Source organism: Sminthopsis crassicaudata, chromosome 3, assembly GCF_048593235.1.
Source record: "Sminthopsis crassicaudata isolate SCR6 chromosome 3, ASM4859323v1, whole genome shotgun sequence".
NCBI classification, from domain to species: Eukaryota; Metazoa; Chordata; class Mammalia; order Dasyuromorphia; family Dasyuridae; genus Sminthopsis; species Sminthopsis crassicaudata.
This window is the reverse complement of record NC_133619.1, coordinates 273,435,914-273,460,739: the sequence shown is the minus strand read 5'-3', so window position 1 is coordinate 273,460,739 and position 24,826 is coordinate 273,435,914.

Genomic DNA, 24,826 nt, shown 5'->3' with positions numbered 1-24,826 from the left:
TTGGGTTATTTATAAGAAAGATGATTATTGAACAAAGAGGGCAAAGAAGGCCAGGCAGTTAAGAGAAAAATCAAAAGAAAGTAGAATCATGAGATTTCAGAGAGGAGAGAGTAGGAAGAGAGGGACATCAACAATGTTAGTCGCTGCAGTGAGATAAAAGATAAAAAATGAGAAAAAATCATTAGATTTGAAATAGAAAGACACTGGTAAATTAGGAAAAAGCAGTTTCAGTTGAATGACAAGGCAGGATTCCATACTATAGAAGGTTTAGATGAAAGTGAGAGAAAAAGAAATGGAAGCAACTATTGCAAATAGCTTTCTTAAGGAGTTCAATTGAAGAAAGGCTAGATATAGTATGAAAACTGGTGGGAATGGTCAGATCAAGCAAAGATTTTTAAGAATGGAGGAAATATAGGTTGTTTATATTCACGAGGGAAGTAGATAGATAGACAGTGAATATTAGAGAGAGCAAGGGGAAGAGAGAGGTGTCAATCAATTGTAGAGGAGAAAGGGATTAAGATCAAAGATAGAGATGTTGGTCATGAGAAGAAGGGCCACCTTATCAATACTACTAGTGAGTAATAAAAGAAATAGTGGTTTATAAGATTCTGAGATGAGAAGGGAAGAAGAGGGAGCTTGTGAATACTATATATTTTCTCAGTAAATTATAAATTAAGTTTCTCCTGTCCTGTGCCCTCTTTTGCTCTCCTTCTATACTATTTTGGTGACTGATTTCTTCAGCTCCATGAATTCAAATATCTCTATGCTGATTATTCTCAGAGCTACTCATCCAATACTCACTTCTCATCTCTAGACTCTCATTTTCAATTACCTACTCCACATCTTGAATTAGATGTCCTGCAGACATCTTAAACCAAACATGTCCAAAACTTAACTCATTATCTTTCTCCCCTCCCCAGCCTTTTTATCTTCTGACCTTTCCTTTTACTCATTGTTTTCCCTTTCTTTCTAGTCACAGAGGAAGAAATATCTTTCTGTCTCTCTAAAGCTATTCTCTACCTGTGGCCCTGATCCAATATCGTCTGGCATGATTCAGAACTTACTCTAGTAGGTATAATAACTCTTTCCGATCTTCTCAGTCTCTTCTTGCTTCATGTCTGTCTCCGAATTGGAAGTAGGTCTCCTCAAGGCTGAAAAACTTTATCTTGTCCATTTTATTATATTTAGCTACAACTCAATTCCTTCCTTCTCCCTCTCCTACCAAAGTTGTGGGGAAAAAAAGCTACCTATACTGAATGTTTTTATTTACAAGCTTCTCACAATCTGACTTCTGCCTGTACCATTCTAGTAAAGCAGCCCTCTCAAAAGTCATCAATAACTTTCCCATTGCTGCATCCAAAACTTTTCATACTACATCCTCCTTGACCTTTCTTTGTCATTTGACACTGCAAACCAACTTGTTTCTTTAAGATACTATCTCATTTTTTGAATTGTAGACACTGTAAAGGAGCTATAAAAAAGTACTTACACATTCCTTTAGGAGGTGAGAAGTTTTTGAATCAATACAGAGTATTATAGGACCTTGGCCATTACATGAAGGCAACTAAAATCACAGAGAAAATGTCTAGTTATTGGCTGAGGGAGTCTTCCATAACCCTTAGTATTCTATCTTTCTTTCCTTATATCTATCCACATGTATATACATATATACATATGTACACATGCAAGCATACACATATACAAGATGCATATATATGTATGCAAATACTCACAGTGTACATGTATATGTGTGTATATATACACACACACATATATATATACATATATATATATATATGTGTATATATATATATATATATATGTATAGCAAGCTCCAAGCAATTGAGAAAAGGGCAAACTATGGAAGAAGAACTCAGACCTCAAGATGGAATCATTTTATATATTTTGTATGACTCCATATTTTAAAAAATATCACTTGAGTAGATTCCCTCAATTTCCAATTCTTTGCCATCATAAAAAAGAGCTGCTATAAAATTTTTTGTACAAATAGGTCCTTTCCCCTCTTTTTTTGATTTCTTTGGAATACGGCCCTAGTAGTGTCTTACTAGTGGTATTGCTGGATCAAAGGGTATGTACAGTTGGATATCCCTTTGGGTATAGTTCCAAATTGCTCTCCAGGATGCTTGGATCACTTCACAACTCTACCAATAAAGCATTAGTATCCCAAATTTCCCACATTTTCTCCAACATTTAATTGATAAATGGTCAAAGGATATGAACAAAAAGTTTTCTGATGGAGAAATCTTGTTCATATCCTTTGACCATTTATCAATTGAGGGATGACTTGCATTCTTATGAATTTGACTCAATTCTCTGTATATTTGAGAAATGAGATCTTTACCAGAAGTCTTAACTGTAAAAATTGTTACCTGTCTTTCTGCTTTCCTTCTACTTTTCCTTTCTACTTCTACTTTTTGGTTGCATTGATTATTTGTGCAAAACCTTTTAAATCATATATGTATGTATAAACACATCCAAAGGGCTTAAGATATGTATATGCATGTGTGTCTGCACACATAAATACATATAAATATTTGTTTATATTTATAGAAACACAAAAATCCAGAAGGTTAGGTAGAAGTTCCAAAATAAAAGTCAAAAGTCACAGACCTATAATTAGGGAAAGGTTAGGTCATGGTATGGAGGAAGTAGCACAAGAGGTTTGAGAATGATGGATGTTTCTCTTTGATTAACAAACAAAAGTTTTTCCTGACAGCAGTGTACTAACTATATCCTTTTCTTATTTACCTTCATCAGTGAGCCTTGAAGAAGAAAAGAAAGTAAGAAAAAAGGAGGAAGGAAATGGGCATTTATTGAGTACTTATGTGCTCAGTTACACCACTTTATAAATTATCTCATTTGTTCCTCACAACAACCCTGGAGGGAGGTACTATTATTATCCCAATTTATTATTTCACAATTAAAGAAACTGAAGTAAACAGGTTAAATGCCCAGGATCATATAACTGGTGAATATCTAAGGATGGATTTGAACTCAAGGCTTCCTGACACTGAACCCAGCTCTTTGTGCACTATAATTTCACTTTGATGCCTCTATGTAGAAGAAGTTGTTCCTTTTTTTTTTTTTTTTTATTTTTTAACATCCTCCAGTTTGTTGACCTACTGAACTCTAAGCACCTCTCTTAATTAATTCAGGCATTGACACGTCCCAGTGTGATACCCATCCTGTAGTGTGGAGTTCCCCATTTTCAGCTCTTGTCCACCCAACAAATTGACATGGCGTGATACTATTTCAATTAGAAGACTGATTTAAAGTCCCAGAGTCTTAAAATGCTTAATGGACCTTATTTGGGATACTAACACTACTAGATTTTTAGACTAAAAAGGAAACTTAAAGGAAATTGGTTGCAAGGTTTATGTGATGTTGCATACTCATTTGTACTTGCGTTGTCATTCTGGATCTGGTGCCCCCTTACATCTGTTTCCACAACAGCCCTCCTCCAGGGACACTCTTTTTTTCCATTTAGAGATCATGAGGGGATTCATGTATCTCACAGTATCCTTTTATCATTGTTCCAAGAAATGAAATTGCTTTGTTCAAGGTTATTTCAACCCAGCTTGAACTTCACCTTGTTGGCTAGATGTATGAGCTACCTCTGAGCACGCCAAAATCCTCTGCTCTCTCTATGCACCAAAATTATATTCCCCAGCTCTTGTGTTCCCTCCCCTTACTGCCAGGGGTCTGTACCTCTATCCCAACAAACTTTTGGGAATTCAAATTTAAATACATCCTCACTCATTCAGTCCCCATGGACACACTATAAGTTCTTTCTCACCCTCTGGTTCACCTCACTGTTGTCTATTCACTATATTAATTCTCTACCTCTACCCTATCCTCTTTGCATACAAACATTTAGCTTCTTTCTCCCTCACTCCCTTCCTTCCTTCCTTCCTTCCTTCCTTCCTTCCTTCCTTCCTTCCTTCCTTCCTTCCTTCCTTCCTTCCTTCCTTCCTTCTTGTCTTCCTTCCTTCTTTCCTTCTTGTCTTCCTTCCTTCCTTCCTTCCTTTCTTCCTTCCTTCCTTCCTTCCTTCCTTCCTTCCTTCCTTCCTTCCTTCCTTCCTTCCTTCCTTCCTTCCTTCTTTCCCTTCCTTTCCCTTCCCCCTTCCCCCTTTCCTCTCCTTCTTCCCTTTCTCTCTGTGTCTCTCTGTTTCTGTCTGTCTGTCTGTCTGTCTGTCTCTCTCTCTCTCTTTGTTTCTGTCTATTTGTCTCTGTCTGTCTTTCTGTCTGTCTCACTCACTCTTTCCTTTCTTTTTGTTGTTTGTCAAGGTTCTGGATTAAAGACTGGATACTGAAGCTATACTTTTAATGGAATCACAAAACTTTGGAAGGAAGACTTTCACAGAAGAATAGAGTCCCTGAGCTAGACTGTTAATAGACATTCTGAGAAAATCTCAGTTGTTTTGGAGTTCTGGTGGCTTTGAAGGAGGGACTTCCCCCAATTTTTAAGAACATTATGAGGAGGTGTACAGGGAAAATACAAGTAGATCAATCCATGGACCAAAGAGCAGAGCATGTGGCAGATGAGTGGGCCAGCACTGAGAACCAGATTGAAGAGCAGTTGTGAGACTTGTCAAAAGTAATTCCAGTAGGCAACAATTGTTCTCCCCCAGCACAGAGATTATTCAGCCTGTGAAACCTATTATAACTATAATGTCAAAGTACAATTAGGTTTTGATACTTCTAGTAAATTAAGAATGGAGACAGGGTCTGTGATTTCACTGGGATAGAGAAGGAAGCCAGGAGCCCTAATGCTCAGGCTCAACTTGCTTAGCCAAGTCCCTGGTACAATTCCATAGGAGTGATTAATAAGTTACCTGGGGCTGAGGTAAAGGACATTCTTTCCCACTCCTGGGAAGTGCCAGAGTTATATGATCCCACCTAGAGAGTTGAAGAAAGAACTAATTTCCTTTTATGAGTATAGGTCAAAGACTAGCAATCCTGAGAAAGGACACTCCCAGCCCTGGGACTTAACTAAGTTTAGGAACTCTCAGGCTCCAAAGTCCTTGAGTTAAGATTTGGGTACAGTCTCTCTGAGGGAGGTAGGCAATTTTCTTAACAGCGCTTTTCTTGGAGGATCAATAAAATACTATTTATTAAATATTATGTGGGAAATACTGTGCTAAGTTCTGCGGAAACAAATAGAAAAGGTAAATTCTTCATTAAGAAGTTAACATTGTAATGAGGCAGACAACATATATAAAAGGTTTTAGCTACACATCAGATGGAAAAGTCTCATGTCATGTTCCTCAGGATGCAACAACAAAGCAGATAATCATGTTTCTCTTTTATTATTATTTCCACTGATAAAATCATAGTTTCTGACGTGGAACAACTTAACAATATAAAGGAATCTGATGGCTAGAACTTTTCTGGGTTTTTAGTAACCAGCTGCAGGAACCTCACGGGTAGTTGCTATGACTGTGTGTGTGTGAAAAGAGACAGAGAGACAGTGAAACAGAGAAAGACAGAGAGATAAAGAAAGACAGAGACAGAGACAGAGATAGAGTGATTGGCTTATAATTCTGGAGCTCTGGTATCAGGTCATTTTTAGATGAAAGAATTGCCCATTGAATGCATTCATGGTACTCCCATAGGAATCAGTCTGTGAAATCAGTTCATGTTTTATATTTTACTCATTTCTGTGAATCCTTAGAGTTTTAAGCCCAGCTAGAAAGAAAAGATTTAAAATGGGACTAAAATATAATTCTTCAAGCCCTAGCACAGGTCCTCATTACTACCCACCAGCACTCCTGTATTGTAATAGCTTTCTAACAGGTCTTCTTGCCTCTGCTCTTTCCAAATCACAAATAAATCCTTTATACTGCTGCCAGACTTATCCTCCTTACATAGAGATCCTAATTACTAACTAACCACCCTCTCTCCCTAGCTCATAGCACAAATCACTCCACTCCTGACACTAATACTCTTTTCCCTACATGCTTTGCACTCCACATTTGACACAAAGATCCAAAGGCCAGCTTCCAGTGGACCTATTTCATTGATTATCAGTGTCAGAAGAATCTCTAGTGTAGTTTGAGGGAATGAATCATTACTTGCAACTCCTATCCTTCTTCAACTTTGGCATAAAGCTGCTGCCTCTTCAGCATCTACATCTAATCTTTATGGACAATTCTCTCTGCCTGAAATGTTCACCTGTTGAAATCCTAAAATCCTATCTATTTAAATGCCTCCTCTTCCACAAAGCCTTCCTTACTTTTCTTGCATTTTAATCTTTTTTTTTCCCCTGCAGCAACTTATTTTTTAAAATACATTTATAGATAACTATATCTATATTGCTATTAGATTGTATGCTCCATGCATAATAATAATAACTAGCATTTATAGACCTCTTTAAATTTTGGAAAATGTTTTTTTAATATTATATGATTTTATCCTCAAAACAACCCTATATATTAAGTGCTATTATTATTATTATTATTATTACCATTTTATAGATGAGAAAAACAAGGCAATTAGAGTTTAAGTGACTTGCCCAAGATCATATAGCTAGTAAGATTTGAGGCTGTATTTGAACTTAAATATTCCTTATGCCAAGTCCCTCATTCTCCCCCTTGCTCCACCAATCTGAACATTGTTTAAACTGCATCTCCATTAGCCTAGCAAAATTCTCTAAAAACTTTAAGTGCTTTAATAACATTAAACTCATGCTATACATAGCATGCCTACTCTTCCTTTCTTCTGAAGAAAGACCATAATTTTTAGAACAAGATCAACGATTGGATTAGCTATAAAAGAATAGGAAAACACAATTCTCTTCCTCCAAAAGGTCAGTCAGTAATCGTTTCTTATCCAAACATGGGACGAGATTTTGAAATAGCAGAACAGAGTTAAGTACCAATCATTTCAACCTCTCTGACAGTCTTTTAACTACCAGGACCTTGGGTAAATTAAGGGCTTTTAACTCCAAACCTAGGATATCGTGCAGCATCTCACAGCAGCCCCAAAGACTCCAATGGAGTGCCTCACTCTCCTAATGATTTAGAATGTGTCTAGCCTGAGGAATAACCTTCCCCTCAGAGGGACTGCCTATTGCTCCCATTAAAAGATGGCCCCTAATGGTAAGTCTGGTCTACCCTCACAACTTACCTTTCTCCTAGAACTCTATATTCAACACCAGTCTCTTTCCTGAGCTCAAATCCTACATCACTGACTCTCAGATAGTTCTAGCTGGATAGCCTTGACTAGAGGCATCTCAAATCCAACATGTTGAAAACAGAATTCATTCTTTCCCCTCAAACCTATGGATCTAAAAACTTTCCCATTTCTACTTCCCATTTCTTCAGCTTACATAGATTGTTGTCAACCTCAGCTCCTCCTTTGCCCTCACTACTCATAGCTAATCAATTATCAAATCTTGTCTTTCCAACTCTACAACATCTCTCAAATCCCTCCTCTTCTCTCTGCCCACAAAGCTGCCACCTTAGTTTAGACCCTCATCACCTGGACCATTGCAACAGCCTCCTAATTGCCATTTCTGTCTCAAATCTCACCCCACACCAAAGTGACTTTTCTAAAACACAAGTCTGAGCATTTACTTTTCTACTTCATAAATTATAGCAGTTTCCTATTAACTCCAGAAACAAATATTAATTGGTCTGTTTGGCACTTAAAGTTGTTCAGAATCTGATGCCAGTTTACTTTTTTGAACCTTTTTGTGAAGGATTCTTCATTATACACTCTATGATCCAAATATTCTTCCTCAAACATGGAACTCTATTTCCCATATTCAGGCCTTGGGGCCTGGTTTCAAATCCTGACTGCTACTACTTCTGTGACTTCACTTAAATTCTCTGGACTTCAGTTACCTTGTCTGTAAAATGAGGGAATCCTACAAGACGCCTTCCATCTTTAAGTCTAGGATATTCCCATTAATATTATGGCCTGAAGCTAGGATGGACATTAACCTGCTTTGTAGCCTTGGGCAAGTCACTTAATCTTGTTTGCCTTAGTTCTTCATCTCTAAAATGAGTTACAGGAAAAAATGGCAAATCATTCCAGTTTCTTTGCCAGGAAAATCCCCAGTGGAGTCAAAAAGAGTCAGAGACAACAGCAATGATAATACTATTCATCCTGTTGTTGAGCGGATGAGCAGGCATTTGAAGATCGTTACCTCCTTACCTCTTTTTGGGGGGGAGGGGTCTGGACTACCCCTCCCTTGGAGGGAGGTGGCCTTCTAGCCATTCCCTCAGCCCTCTCCTCCCTGTGAGAACAATTGCCTTCAGCCTAGGTGTGGAGGGAGTGTTGGCAATAGACATTTTGTCTGCAGATAATTGTGCACTCAAAGCAGCCTCCAAAACTCAGATGCAACAAAATGTGGATTAATTTTCTGCTGCTTGTGCTAATTTTGGCCTAACAACACCAGAACACACAGGTCCTCCACCAGCCAGCACCATACCATCCATGTGTGAAACTATCAATTACAGTAAATGGGAAAGTTTTGAATGCTGTGGATAAGTTCACTTACCTTGACAATCTTACTTTCCAGGGACGTCCACATTGACAATGAGCTTGACACATGTATTGTCAGAGCTCAGTGTTTGGGAGGCTCCAAAGGAATTTGTGGCAGAGGAGAGGTAATAGACTGGCTACTAAACTGAAGGTCTACAGAGACATTGTGTTGTAAGCCCAATCCTTCAGGGCTGCATTCAAGTAATAAAATGCACAGTTTAGCAATTCTCTTAACTAACATATTTATTATATTTGTTGACCCTAAAACAAAGAAAACTTAAGCACAAGGACAAGTGCCTCATTAGCCCTAGAAGGCAACATCAGGTTTAGAACCAGGCTATTCACCTTCACAAGAGAAAGAGGGAAAGGAGGCTACTGCCTTTACATTCTCAAACTTGAATGGATTTTAATAGCACAGGTTTTTCCTTGGACATTGTGCTTGTTTCATCCACACCTCTTTGCCTGAGAGTCTCAGGGCTGCAGTGGAAGCACTCCTGCTTCTTCTTCCCTCCCTGGCTTCCTTTGCTTGTGATGTTTTTGCTCTCCAATGTAAAGGGAATAAAGGAGATCCAAAAATCCTTCAAAAAAAGGTGTCACCTCTAATGTCTTTGAAATCATGGTTCCTTGGGATATGGTTAAAATCCTATTTTATAATATGTACAAGCTATCGTTTTAGGTGCTAGTGATACAAAATTCTGACAGCTTGACTTGCCTATGTCACCCTGGGAGGGAGAATTCTCAGCTTGCATTTGATTATCTTGGCTGAAAGTCCACTTTTTTCCCTAGGAACTACTAACTACTAACAAATGATATTAACAATGCAGACAGACAGAAATTTGATCATATTTTAATACTTTTGGTTCTTTAGATCAGAGAAAAAAGCAAATTTCCAAAAGACCAAAGCAATCAGTCTCTTTTACTGTTTAGACCAGATGTTGGCAAACCTTTGGTTTCTGAGCCAAATCTCATGTGCTATTTGCTTTTGTTTGTCCTAAGTGCTTAGAAGAGAGATTTTTTGTTTTGTTTTGTTTTGTTCTTATTCTTTGCATTTGCTATAGTTTGCTAATTACTGATCTAAATAATCTCTCAATTGCCAATATTTTTGGATAAAGATGAATTTAGACAAAAAAAGAAAAGAAAAGAGGAATAAGCATAAATTAAGAATCTACTAAAAACAGAAGTATCATTGTGTTAAGTATTTATAAATATCATCTCATTTCCTCACTGAAACCTTGTGAGGCATTATCCCCATATTATAGTTAAAGAAACTAAGGCAGGCAGAGATTAGACAATTTGGAAGTATCTAAGCTTAAACTCAGGTCTTCCTAAGTCTAAGACCAGTGATCCAGCTGTCTCAAAAAAGTCATCCAAAAGTAACTCTTTTAGTTGTGTGGGATTTTGTTCCATAACTAAAACTGAGAATATTCTTATAGACCCATTCTTTCATTAGGGATTCAGCTGGATGTGAGTTTTTGAGATTTATCTCCAAGTTTTTGGCCCCATACTTAATGTGAAACTTACCTGAAGCCTGTAGTTGGATATGGGGTTAGCCATGTTTCTGACTTTTTGTTGCAAATAATAAGTTCCACTTTCATTTCATCCATTGCCAAGAAAAGTTGGGGTCTCAGGTCATGCTACTCCAGAAAAGAGTCTGTAAGCTAAGCTGCTTCACAGACCATGAAACAACCAATGGCTTTGCTAACGAAGATGAACTCTTCAGTGATTCCTTATTCTTAACAATACTATTCTCAAGTGGAATCTCACTAGTGAGCCCTGTTTTCCAGGATTCAAGGAATCCATCACACACACACACACACACACACACACACACACACACACACACACAGACACACACAGAGTTATTTAACTCTAGGATCTTTTCATTGTATATTTTGGACACTTTTTCTTCTTTTACAGAAAATATAGAGATCTCTTAAACTTGCCATTTAGACACAGAATCTGCCTAGGATTGCTCAACAGAGTACCCTACCACTTGCCTAGCTGTGAATGGGAGAAGATGTCACTAGTACCCAGAGCAGAATATAATCTTTTGCTATATACATTCTCACTAACATTGGGTTCCCATTCAGCTACTGAACTATCCAGCTTTAACTGGGTGCCTCCAAGTGGCACCTCCAAGGTTGCTGTGAGAATTAAATCAAATAATATTTGTAAAGGATATCTAGGTGATTCAGTGAATAGAGCGCCAAGCCTAGAGTCAGAAAGATTTTTCTTCCTGAATTCAAATCTGGCCTCAAATTCTTATTTTTGTGGCTATGTGGCTATGTGGCTATGTGGCTAGTCAGTTAATCTTGTTTGTCTCAGTTTTTTCTCTATAAAATGAGTTGGAGCAGGAAATAGCAAAACCAATGTCTTTATCCAAAAAAATCCCAAATGGGGTCATGAAGAGCCAGACTAAAATGACTAAATGGCAAAAATGGCTTAGTATAGTACTTGATACATATTTCATACTTAATAATTTTTCCTTCCTTCCTTCCTTCCTTCCTTCCTTCCTTCCTTCCTTCCTTCCTTCCTTCCTTCCTTCCTTCCTTCCTTCCTTCCTTCCTTCCTTCCTTCCTTCCTTCTTCCCTCTCTTCCTTCTTTCTCTGATTCATCCACTTGTTCTCTTTTTCATTCTTTCTATATATAGTTTCACTCTTTTTATTCCACATCCATGCACAAATACTAGGTCTCCCAATCTCCTGACCCTTCCTCACAAAGGAAAAGGGAGAGGACTTTTATTCAAACTCTTATTCTCCTCTCCTTCCCTCATACGACTGTTCTATATATTGGTTCAGTCATTCTCCATTCACACTACTTTCTTCATTGCACCCTGGGGATAGTGTTTCCTGCCAATGCCTCTAAAACCAGTAATGAGACCATGTTCTAATGCTTTTTAAATAAACTGGAATATAACTGGTTACTGTAAACAGTTGCCAACACAGCATCTTCAAGCATATAGTTTTCTCTCCTTTGTCAGCATTTCTAGACTTTATAATAAGGGACATAGATAAGAGAGCTCTGTCCTGAGAGAATAACCGGAGCACTTGACCATGAGCTAACCACATCATAATGAAAGTAAAAGAGATGAGTCACTAAATGCTATAGAGACGTTGTCCTTCAGATCTTTCCAGACAATAACATTACAAGTATATTCTAGACAGAGCCAGTGACACTAGAGAATCTTAGCAAGTTGAGGTGATCAAGTATACAGATTATACTAAAGGATATAATGGGTAAGCCTTTATAGGATCTAATGTAGCATTCTATGAATTAGTGTTGGGTAAAGTCCCACAAACATATATTTACAACCAGAGTTTTAAAATCAAATAGCTATATGGAAGCTTTGAGCTTCCTCCCCATTTATATCTTATAGGATATCTCAAGACAGTTCAGATGCATTTCTCTTCTTGGTGGAATATCAAGAGCTATTCAGATTTCCCCTAAACCATCCAAATAACTCTCCCCCCTTTGCCCACTGGTAGACTGACTTTCAGGGCACAATTTGTTCTGTGCTATTCACTTCATACAGTTTGGGGCATGAGTTGTGGATTTTACCTTCAAGTTTTAACCACACTTCCATAGAGTTTGTCATAAATTTATGTGTGTGAGTGAATCCTGAAGAGCAGAGAGAGTACTGGTATAGCCTGAGAGCAGAGTGGGTGGAAACATAATATAATGTGAAAGAAGACACATAGAATCTGTTGTGTACTGTTCTGTATTTGGCAGCCACCTAATTTCACATTTGCTTTTCTTAATAGTTTGATGCGCAGCAATTCCATTCTGCCTACACCTGCCCCACAGGGAACCATTTAAACAATACATTTTATGCTGAACTGTGTCATCATAATGAAAATACTCCAAACATTCAGCTCCAGAGAGATGGGATGATTTGCCTAATGCGCACCTTCCCTCCTTTAAGCTGGATTCCTCCTTCTCTGTTGTTAAGTTTTGTTCATCCAAGAGAGAAAGTTCAGGTATGAATACTCATCCTGAAGTACAGATAGTAGGAGAGGGATGTTGTGCTTGATGAGTGAGAAGTCCCAAGTTTCTCCAGGATAGTAAGGTAGTGTGAGGGAAGTTAGGGAAAATTGGAGAAGATTTAATTTATATTTATTAAGTAACCATTTGTATCCTAGAATTCTAATGTGCGGTAATGGAACAGTACTTTATAGAGCATGGAGAATATATGGTCCCTGTCCTCAGAATCAATGTGGAGATAATATATCTTTGAGGTCTTCTAGACTAGTGGGGATGGAGCTCAAGGGAGAGTGCTTTTAAATGGTTTAGAAGGCTTTGAGGTTCATGTTGGAAAAATATCATACCAGAAGCTGTCATGTCATGGAAGTATATTCTTGGGGAAAAAAGGATCAAATGCAGGGTTTTATGATAAGGGAGAAAAAGCCAGGAAGTGATATTGTCCAAAGAAAAATTGGAATCAAGGAATCAGAAACAGAATTATCAGTGAAATTGGGAAATGATTCAGGAATTATTGAGTCAGGTCGATTGAATTTGCATAGTTAGGCTTTCATGGCTATATTTATAGGCAAGTACTCTCCTTGTTCTCTGGTGCCTTTACTAATCCTTTATACCTGTGTTGGCAATGATAGAAATAGGAAATCAATTTGATGTGCCCAAGTAAGACTTTTCACTCCTTATACAACCCTGAGACTCTCTTGTGTCAATGAGCTTCCTTGGTATGGAAACAACAAGAAACAGGTAGATGGGAAGAGATTTTATGTAATCTGCTGTTCTAAGTCTGGGGGAAGCTCCACTGAGGGGTCTTGCTGGGGGCCTGAAGGTTTATCTGAGGCCTGGTGACTAAAAACTGATTTATCTATGTTCCTTTGACTACTGATATTCAGTTATAGTCTAGCCTCTGAACTTGTCTTCCATTTTCCTTCTCCCATGTTTCAGTCCTGTATCTAGTTTTATAACTTAATCATACCCTAGTGTGAGTTAAAACATGAAAATTAAGGCCTATTGCTTCAAAAAGTACTGATTCCTTTATGCAATATCTTTTAAGTCTGCAAATGGCTGGAAAGGTTTGGGACAATAGCTATCTATATTATACCTATAAATATAATGAATGGATATAATATAGAACAAGATTAAAGGAAGTAAAATACCTAGTTATAAGTTAAATACATTTCCCTAGTAAACTTTAGCTATAAGCTCTTTTAATGCTTATTGTAATTTTTAGAGGGGGAAAAAACTCTTCAAATCACATGCTTAGTCTTGCCTGTACCTCACCTGCTCAGTAGGCTGCTTGCAATTTGTGCTAAGTGGCGAGGTGGATAGAGACAGACTTTGATGTTTGAGTAGTTCAGTTGATACTGCAGACACAAGACAGAATCACACCTAGGATTTATGGAACTGTAATGGCTCAGGGATTAGATATTTTAATGCATAGTCCTGAGAAATAGCTGCCATTTCCAGAGCCAAAGAGAGCTAGTCCAAACTTTTGCCTTAGGGATGGTAATTCAGACTCTTTGGGATTTTGCAATCAAAATGCCATAGTCTCTGGAGCCTATTGTTCTTATATATGTTACTAGAGATTCTCTGATTTTGTCTCCTCAAGAGCTCTGAGGCTGAGATGGGAATGGAGGAAGGTAGGGAGAAAAGGAAGGGAGTGATGAGAGAGAAAGAGAGAAATAGAGAGAGAGAGAGACATAGTCACAGACACAAAGGCACAGATACACAGAGAAAGAATGAGACACAAAAACAGATAGAGGCAAAAACAAAGAAACAAACACAGAGAGAAATACAGAAAGAAAAACAGAGAGAGAAACAGAGGGGGAGGCACACAGAGAGAAACAGAGAGGGGGGGCAAGGAGAGAAAGAGAGAAAGAGAGAGAAAAGAGACAGAGAGACAGAGAGAGAAAAAAAGGGAGGGAGGAAGAGAAAAAGAGAGAGAGAGAGAGGGAAGAAGGAAGGGAGAGAGACAAAAACTGGAATAAAGAGACAAAAGGAGAATCACTTGTTAAATCAATTGGGTACTTCTAGGGGCTAGAATGAACCAAGAGATTTTATGAAAAATATGTGATTTAACTACCCCGAAGAAAGGATTAAAATTAATCTGGACAGTTCATGAATTCCCTTATGCACAGTTAAACTAAACAATGCCCTTGGGGAAAAGAGGTTTAGTAAGTAAAAGTCACTTCTGGCAGAGACAGTCTCCTTGGGAACCTAAGTAGTACCTTTGTTCTTCCTGGCAGGTTTAAACAAATTGTCCCTAGGAACTAAGGAGACTGATGAGAAATAAAGTTGGAAAGTCATGCCTGAAGTGAAGGATTGGGCATAGAATGGCGTCACATTCATTAGGGTGGGTACCATCTAGGAGATAGCAGAAAACTTTTGCTGTTTTTTGTTTTGTTTTATTTTGTTTTTTTGTTTTTTTCTAAATCAAATATATCCATCCCACCCAGCCCCATTTCACTACTACCACAATGTTTCATATTGAATAGAAAAATAGGAAGAAATAGACATTACCACTGTGATGCAACGTGGCATAAAACAGGGCTTAGTGAACATCTGGATTTGAGTTCAGATCTGGGTGGGATCTTAACATAATTGTTCTCTTTCATCAAGACACCTCTCTATTTCTATCTAAATATGCCCTCCCTCTTTTTTTTTATCCTATTCTTCTTCAGGATTCTTAGGATATTTTCTCCATATTTCTGAGAATTTTCACAGATCCTTTCAAAAACTCAGAGAAGGCTTTTTACAAATGCCTGAAATCTATTATTTTAAAAAAGAAAGAACCTGCTTGTTAAGTTAACATATAAAGTTAAGTTTGGGCTCCATTTTATTTAATCAACTGTATTTACCAAGGTCCTTTCCTTCTATTATTTATGTCTTTAATTTTTACAACTAGCCTCTTGCCTCAGAGAAAAAAAACTAATGCAAAGATGAGGCAATCAAACTTCAATTGTAATGAGCAAACAATTAATTTTCAGGTTTCCTTTTGGTAAAGACTTTCAGGTTTAATTTTCCCTTGAAAAGAATGAAAAATTATATCCATTTTTTGGTTTCACTCTCTTTTTAACAAAATCATCTTTTTTTGGGGGGAAATGATTATACTAGAATCAGACTTGTTCAAGGTAAGCTACTTGTTTGCTCTCAAGGAGTAATTTGGTCTCTGAATTGATTAATGGATCTTTTTAAATGTAGGGACACTTTTTGAATTAAAAATTGGAGGAGGTAAAGTTTTTAGTGGGCTGATTGAACATATTGGGCCTATATTATTGAATTACAAACTAAGATCCCCTGAGTATATATTGTTTACAAAATATGTACAAAATAAATGTATTATAGAATGTACCTCTGATTATTAGGGACTAAATACTTTGTCTTCTGATTAGGTTTCCTATGTCTGTTAGGGAAAAGTCAAAATTATCTGATGCTTTTTATCCCTCTTCCTACTTAGTAGTCCAATTTAAATTGTAGGAAAAGGTCCTTTTGACAGTGCCTTAGGTTGAGTTCTCTACATTGTCAAAAACTTTAAGTAGCCTTAGGAATTTCATATTCAGAAAAAGCTTTCCCTTTCTCTCTTTTGATAAGTTGCTGAATTAGTGTTATTTTTATGGAGAGAGTCTATGATCTATTTATTCATTCTTTTGTCATTTAATAAGCAATTATCAAAAACTTACAAAAAACTTTGGCTCAGGTATCAGAGGACTAGGGTTCAAATACTGCATCTATTTTCCACCTCCTACATGACTCTGGGCAAGTCATCATTATAATATCTCTGGGTTTCAGTTTCTTCATCAGCCACTTTACAGGAACTCCTTACTTATCCCTCATGGAAATGAATGAGGACGAAAGAGAGGGAAAGTAAGAGAGAGAGAGACAGAGATAAGTAAATTCAGAGTAACAGGGGAAAAAAAAGCAGCAACAGAGACAGAGACAGAATGCAACAATTAGAAGTTCCCAAGTGCAATCTGTCTCCTCCTTTAAATCTTTTAAATGCAGGTGGTCATTACTATCATCAGCAAATCACAACTGGGGTACATTTGTCCTTGTCCCCAATTCTGGAAAGGTCTCTAGATCTCCAAGAAGAATCAGGCATTGTCTTTTCTTGTACCTTTTAGTGTTTTGTGCAAAAGGGGACCAACAAATTCATGCATGGGGAATTTCCACTAGCTACATTTCTTCCTTTCTCTGTGGGCATTATTTCATGAAAATCTATTCTGATTTGAGTATGCAATTTCCCTTTACCTTTCTGTGTTAATATTGCATCTCCCTGGAATTGTTAAGAGAATTAAGATATTCTGGGTGCATTCAGAACTGAGATGAAAATATGATTCTAAGGAAGCATGGGTATTTCTTAGGGAAACACAAGTTTTGCTTTGGACTGTGAAATGTGGGCAAGGTGACCAGAGAACATTAGGTCCTCATTAAAGAAGGATAACCAGCAAACAGGAGACCAAAACCAGGTAAGGAAGCAGCAACTTTGCTAGAGGTTGTCTCATTGGCTTCCCAAATGCTATTAAGTCTCAAGAAGTTCCTTCTGCACAATTTTTAGGCAATCCTCAAATTCTAGTCTTCATTGTAGACCTAAGACCTACCACACCTGGTGAAACTGGTCTTCACTATCTCCCTCAGTTACAAAAATTATGAAAATTCAACAAATATCCTTTGCATCATTTACCTTAAGTTACTAAAGATAGCTCACATTCACATCTAGATCTGTTTGTTGACTCTGATTGAGGCTACTATGGTGAAACAGGTTAGAGCCAAAAAGAAATGAGACTTTCATGATCCAGCTAGCAGTAATTAAAAGGACATTTACCTAGCCATAGCAGGGGAAAACATATTCAGTGAAGATACCCATTTGATTCACTTGAACCTAGTTTCTTTGTCCTTGAGTTTGTCCCGGTGGTCTGCTATTCATAACCTAAGGGAAGAGGATCTAACTCCTGAAAGATCTTATTTCCTGAGGACATGGATGTCTATTACATTGATGAAATAAGGTTGCCTGGACCAGATGAGACCATGGTGGTTCATATGAGGGACTAAGGGTAGGAGATTAACTCTAAGGAAATTCAGTATTTATCTTGATCAGTCAAATTTGGGGAAATCTGGAGAGTATGATGAATATAGAGATATGGCATGTATAGAAAGATGCATGGATTGAACCTCTGGGGCCATGATCTGTTAACAGAGGATCCCTTTAGAAGTAGAATTCCTGGAAGTATTCCTGATGGATTGAGGTCTAGAAGAACAGGAGTGAACAAATAAAGGCCTTTCCTTTAGAAGTTTGAACCAATAGAAATTTTTGTTTGTGTCCTTCAAAGAATAGAAATAGAAAAACATTCTATTGACAATTTGGCCATGGGGTTGTGATGTCTTTTTGTGGTGGATAAAGGATCTTGCATTCCAACTGGAGTGTTCATCTCTGAAAGAACAGTACAACATGATCTTGAAACAAGAGCTTCATCATCATTCCCCTAAATACTAGGGTCTGGTGTCTTACTTCCCCCAGGCTTTTTCTGAGATAAAGTGATAATAGCACAGAGAGTAGCAAGCTAGTCCTGATAGTATAGATGATGCTCCTTCTCAAAATCACTTAAATCAGAGAGGGGGAAATCCAATCTGCTGGCCATAGAAGGCCCTACTAAGGCAATTGCAGGTGATGATGAATTGAAAGCTAGGTACAACAATCTCCTACTGCTTGAGAGTTTAATTCGATGCTTCTGTATGACCCATTAGTGATGTGAATAATAGCCAAATGGCCTGTGGCAGAATAAAAGTTCTCCACTACTGCTTTATTTTTTGTTGGGGAGGCACATGGACATGATCTCTTGGTCATAATCACTTTAACTCAGGAGGCCCAATGAACTTCAAAAAATGTGTCTCCACCACCACATAGACCTGATCATTATTACCCAGGACTTGGTCCTTCCAAAAGAGAAAGGCAAAAGCAGGAATTTATGATCTTTGTTTTTTCTATATCCATCCAATTAGCTGGAGGCCTTCATTCCTTTTTCCTGATATCAGAAAGATGGCAATGGAATACTCAAACTATATATCAGTCATTTTTTCATCCTCACCATGTGACCAGTCCTTTTTGTCATATATTTCTTTGATGATATCTCTTATAAATGTGATACAGATGGTAATATGATAATTGTTTAAAAAGAGCATGAAATGTTATGAAATCAGATGAGAAAAAGATGATTGTCAGAAGGAAGCAGGCTCTATAAAGGAGGCAATGTTTAAGCTGGATTACAGCATCCCTTTCAGCCCTTACTGGTTTCTTGTTACCATTAATATTCTTTTAGCTGAGTTTTCTACCATATGGTTTAACTTTTGAGAAAAGATATTTCTTTTTTATATAAAAGACATATGATCCTTCTTTTAGGGCTTTTAAAAAACTTTTATTATAAATCATGGGAGAAGGTTAAAATAACAAATCAAAAGGAAAATGTTTAAAAATTAGAGAGCTCTTATGTAATTTTGTTCCTACATGGAAACTATGGGAAACTGGAAATTATTCTTTTCTGGCTCCCTCCTCCTCCCTGATTGAGTCCCTTCTGCCAGGCTTTGCCTTTGGAGTCAAGACAATCTATTCCTGTGTTTTGTAGATGTAAGGTGTTTTTTTTTGGGGGGGGGTCTAGATATGTATTGGTAAAACTATTAGGTGTTTCAGCCTTTTTAAATAATTAACTTCAGTAATACTTAGTGCCTTCTCTGAGCAACCTTTCTCAATCTGCCTTAATGCTAGTATATTCCTTCTGTGATTATCTCCAATTAATCTTGTATGTGTCTTGTTTGTACATATGCTGTATCATAGCTCCTTGCCTGTAGTTATGAAGCTTAGAAGACAGAGAGAAGGTCAAGAGGAGTACTTGTTATAGAACCCGGTTCCCCTATTAGTCAAGTCTCCTACAGTTAGAAAGAGTAATTCTGGAAGATTATAGGAGAACCTGTACAAAACCTAAGAAGGCATAGAAAGGTTGCAATCTACATCATTAAAGGGGGTACCAGCATTGATGAGCATCCCAGACCCATCAAAGTATTGAATTATTAATGACAACTACTTATATTTAGGTAGGTCTTCATGGTCACAAAACATGTCCTATCTCATTTAATCTCATAACAATACTCTGAGGCAGGTAGTCCAACTATTTCAATCCTCAATTTAGAGACAACGAAATAAAGGTTCCAACATGAAATATGGTCCATTGTTCTTTATGCTATATCATAACAAGGCTTTCAGGAATGGCTAAACATTTGAACTGAAAGTTGATAGAGAATCAATATTCCAGGGCCATATAGGAGACAACAAGACTGTAATGAGATAGGTCAAAGGAAAGTTGTAAACTTGTGCAAAGAGCTTAATCTCAATTTGATATTCAGGGAATGAAGAATTACTGCATACTAAGAACCACCTATTCTAGTGACCCCCTGCTGTGGGAGGTTTTTGGTGCATTTCTGCAACTTCCTGGATGGGAGGCAGCTGTGTTCATAATGGCAGTATCCACATCACAGGGGTGTGTTAGATCCATTTGGTATTAGTAGGTGAGAGCCGATTGTTACTTTTCAGCATAAGTATTTACATCTCAGAAATTGGCAAATGTTATAAATTAAGGGGGTTTTCTACTACTGAATCTGCATTCTAATAAATTGTCCCCTTAATGAGAAAAAAAAAAGCACAAATCAAATGTAGAACCTTGAGAACCAGGAGGAAGGTAATATTAAACCCTGAGCTAGGAGAGTACGCTATCATTTTTTGGATCTAGAGTGAGTGTGTGGCTTTGGATTTACCAATAATCTGAGAGCTAAGGGACATCCATTAAGGAAGGTGCAGAGTCAGAATAAGAATACTAACAGCCCAGATTAAGCCACCAGGCTCAAGCAAAGAGATTATAGAAGTCTAAAACACGGTCTTCAGAGAGGAGAGCCAACTGTCCAACCAGAACAATAGAAGGAAGAGACAACTTGATCATAAATCTGATTAGAGTTTTTGCCTTAGACTGATAGAATTGGAAGGGAGCACAGCTGTAAACTGGTGGCTATAAGGGCACCCAGCAGTCTGCAACTGTTAATTCTCCCCCAGGCTATTTAGGAACTGTCACAGCTGGGTCTTGACACACTGGTGTTAGAGGTACCCCCTGAGGGTGTGAGTCAGGGAAGGCTTTTGAGAGAGGAAAGAATGAATCAGGAAGATTGAGGGCTATTGTGTAAAACTATGGGAATGACAAAGAGAAAATAAAACAGCATGCAGTGTGTGAAATGTCTGAGAGCTTAAACCTTGGCTAGTGATTCCTATGTATAGTCTAGGAGGATGGGGAGGAAGATGCGTGAGGGAGTCAGAATCTTAGCCAATGATGTGGGAATTGGGGGGGAAGGGAAGAATCTCCCGAGTCATCTGTGGTGTATGACATTTTTTTTGTTTTGGCCCAGGATTATTGATTCTAAATCAACTTTCAATTCCAACTGTTTAGCCATTCCTGTCAACCTTATTACAGTATAGTAAATAAAGAACAACATTTCAGCTTGGAACATTTATTTCCTCATCTCTAAATTGAGGATTGAAAGAATTGGACTATTTGCCTTAGAGAGTTGCTATGAGGATTAAATAAGATAGTGCATGAAAGGCATTTCATACTGTGAGGACCTATAGAAATCTAATTAGTTGTCTTTAATAATGCTATACTTTGATAGGCCTGGGATTTCATCAATATTGAAACCCTTTCAAATGATGCAGACTGCAACCTATCCATGCCTCCTCATCCCGTGAATTTTTGTATATATCTTTCCATAATTTTCCAAAGATACACCATCTAACTGCAGGAGACTCTCTCCAAATCAGCAGTTCTTAAAACCTTTTTTTGTGTAATAGATTCCTTTAGGCAGTCTGGTAAAGCTTCTGGACCCTTCATCAGAATACCATTTTTAGATGCATAAAATGCTTAAGATTATAAAGACAATCATTTTATTGAAATATAATTTGCCAAGACAAACCAAAAAAAAAATAGACTCTAGGTTTAGAATTCTTGACTATGTCTATTGACATTTTGGCAATGTGAAATGAGCATTCAGCTTTTCCATCAGTCCTTGAAATTGCTGCAGAGTTATGTTCTTTTCCTGTCATATATCTCCCTTTACATGGTTTATCTTGCACAATTCTTTATTGTTAATGACCTACTGTTCAATTTTTAAATTTTTTTCTGTGTTTTTCCTGTATATTTCTTTTACCTCTGGATCTGTATTGACTATTTTGCTATTTTTCTGCTTTCTCCTGTGGTTGGTTCTGGACCTGTGAACTTTGCAAGACCTTAAGTGGAATCATGAAAGACCTCTGTCTGCCTACAGCTCTGATCACTCCAGTGAGAAGGAAGGAGTTATAGAAGCAGCATCTACATTCAGGTTAGTTTAGTTTTTCCTTAGAAGACTTTGAGACCAGTTTTGATATTTACCATTGATGTGATTTTTTGCATTCACCTAGGTACAAAAGCCAGATCACCCAGAGGTCAGGGATTTTTCCTGCAGGCTTGACACAACTTTAGCCTGGTGCTAGCAGGAAGCTTCACCCAAATGAATCAATAATATCCTTGCTGAATATCCTTTCCAAGCTATTGATTAAGTAAACTTCCTTTTGTTAACAATTAGATGATCTATGGGTGTCTTGTCTTGTTTTAATTCTACACCTGAAACAATAGCCTGGCATGAATCAGGCTTCATATAGCACAAAAGGGGTGATTCTTGAGCAAAAGAACAGCTTACAGATCAATAACTTTGGGAGTGAACATCTCACTTTATGGAAGGCATAGAGTATCCATCCTGATTTCTACTGATACTGATGAATCTGAGCTTCACTCCTTGGCTCTTACTTACATTCTCTTTTTCTTTATTAAACATTCTGACACCAGCTCGGATAACTTCTCCAAACAGATCTTCTAGCATGACACAGACTCCCAAATAGTCTTTCTTTCCCTTACCTGATGTGGTGATGTCATTTAAGGTACTCCAGCATCTCTATCTACAGCAGAGCAAAAGATAGTGTGGGATGGGAGAACAATGGGCTTGCCATTAGAATTACTTGCTATTTATGTGACCTTTTCTTTCAGGGATTCATTTCCTCATCTGTAAAATAATGTAGTAGAACTAAAAGGCATCTTAAGATCCTTTCTCTCTCTAGCTCCTATAATCCTATTATTTATTTCACAAGAGTAGATTCATTCTAGAAGCTGGGGAGTAGCAGGTAGAAAATACATCTTTGGAGTGTTAGAATGAATTCTTTATCTTCCTGCTATTCAATTAAATGAACTAATTAGCATTTTTTCACTCTAATCCATTACATATCATCTCCCTGAGAACCTTAATGGGAGGGAGGTGCATTTCATCTCTTTTTCAGGACCAAACTTGGTCTCTATTATTATACTGTATTCTCTTTAATCATTTCCCCCTTCCATTTACAAGTTTTTGTCATTGTGCATATTGTTCTTCTGATTCTTCTTATGCATTTTATATTAATTCCTATAAGTATTCCAATTCTTCTCTATATTTTTTTATTCCATTAAGACTAGGACTATATTACTTTCTATCTTTGTGTCTCTTGGAGTGAAATAGTCTTTTATATTTACTAAGCACTTAAATATTTGTTGAAATGAGAATTGAAGAGATAATCACAATTCTTTGAATAAGATAACAGGAAATTGAATTTCTTTCCTATTTACCCTTTTAAGCTATGATTTATTTTTATTCTCAAGAATGGTTTGGCTGCTTATTTCAACCCACTTTAAACTATTTAAACAGTTCATAGCAGGGAAGGCAGTACTCTTGGGCATATACCATCTGACTGTTTATAAGGAAAGAGTAATGCAGCTTAATTAAGTAGGATCACATATAAATTTAGTCAGTGCAACTTGCTGAAGTAGAATGAACAATGCACTTTGAGACAGAGGACCTGGTTTCAAATTTAAGCTCTTCCAATTAAAGGACCAAGTCTACACTTCCATTTCCTCATCTGAAAAAATGGGATTCAAATACTTGGTCTACTTGCTTTAGAGGTGACTGTGAGGATCAAATAAGATAGTGAATGACAGATGTTTTGTAGAAGCATTGGAGTTTTGATATAGCAATAATATCTGCTCAGGACCTATGCAAATATAGCCTTTATATAATCTTTCTTTTCTTTATCTCAACTTCCATCATCACTGTAAAGTTGGGTTCTGAAAGCAAGTCTGCATCTCCCCCTTAGGGATATAAAGTATATCCCCAAGGGGAAGTGGAGTTATTCTTTTAATGCAGTTGGCTTAAGTCACTATTCTAATGTGTTTTCTTCAATATTAACAATAATATCTAATCAACATTAACTAATGCAATACTAATAATTGGTGCTTTCCTGACTATAGGCATAGTACTCTAACCACTCTACTACCCAGCTGCCCTCTGTTATTTACCATTTCACTCTGGTTCCTGGGAAAGCTAGATTCAATCTTAAAGCAGTTGTAGCAAAACTTTTGCCCTATCAATTCTACTTTTGAATTTGGCTTGGCTGATGAACAAGTTTCTTGCTCCTGAATGATACAGCATCTTATCTGTGTGATCAATGAACTACTGAGCTTAGTTCAGGTCTCTCTTTAATGTTGTGTTAACACATCATGAATTGAGATGGACTCCAACTCCAGGATTGGTGACTTCCCAACTTTTTGAAGTTGAAAAGGTATCAGCCTAGTCCACTTGATTGCCAACTTTCATTGAAGTTGAAAAGGTATCTCTCTCTCTCTCTCTCTCTAACTCTCTCTCTCTCTCTCTCTCTGACTCTGTCTCTCTGACTCTGTCTCTCTTTCTCTCTCTGTCTCCCTCTCTCCCCTTATCTCGGTCTCTCTTTTTCTCTCTCTCTCTTCCCATCTCTCTCTTTCTCTCCATCTCTCTATTTCCCTACCCAGAGACTTATAGCAGTCATTGCATCCTCACTAGCATATAGCCAGGTAAGAAAGAAAAACACATACACAGAGAGAAAGAGAGAGAGACAGAGAGACAGAGACAGACAGAGACAGAAAGAGACAGAGAGGAGGGAGGGAGGGAGAGAGAAGGAGAGAGACAGAGAAAACAGAGAGAGAGAGAGAGAGAGAGAGAGAGAGAGAGAGAGAGAGAGAGAGAGAGAGACAGAGAGACAGAGAGAGAGACAGAGATAGAGAGACAGAGAGAGGAGAGAGGAGAGAGAGAGAGAGAGAGAGAGAGAGAGAGAGAGAGAGAGAGAGAGAGAGAGACAGAGAGAGAGAATACAGATAGAGAGAGAGAGAGAGAGAGAGAGAGAGAGAGAGAGAGAGAGAGAGAGAGAGGGACAGAGAGGACAGAG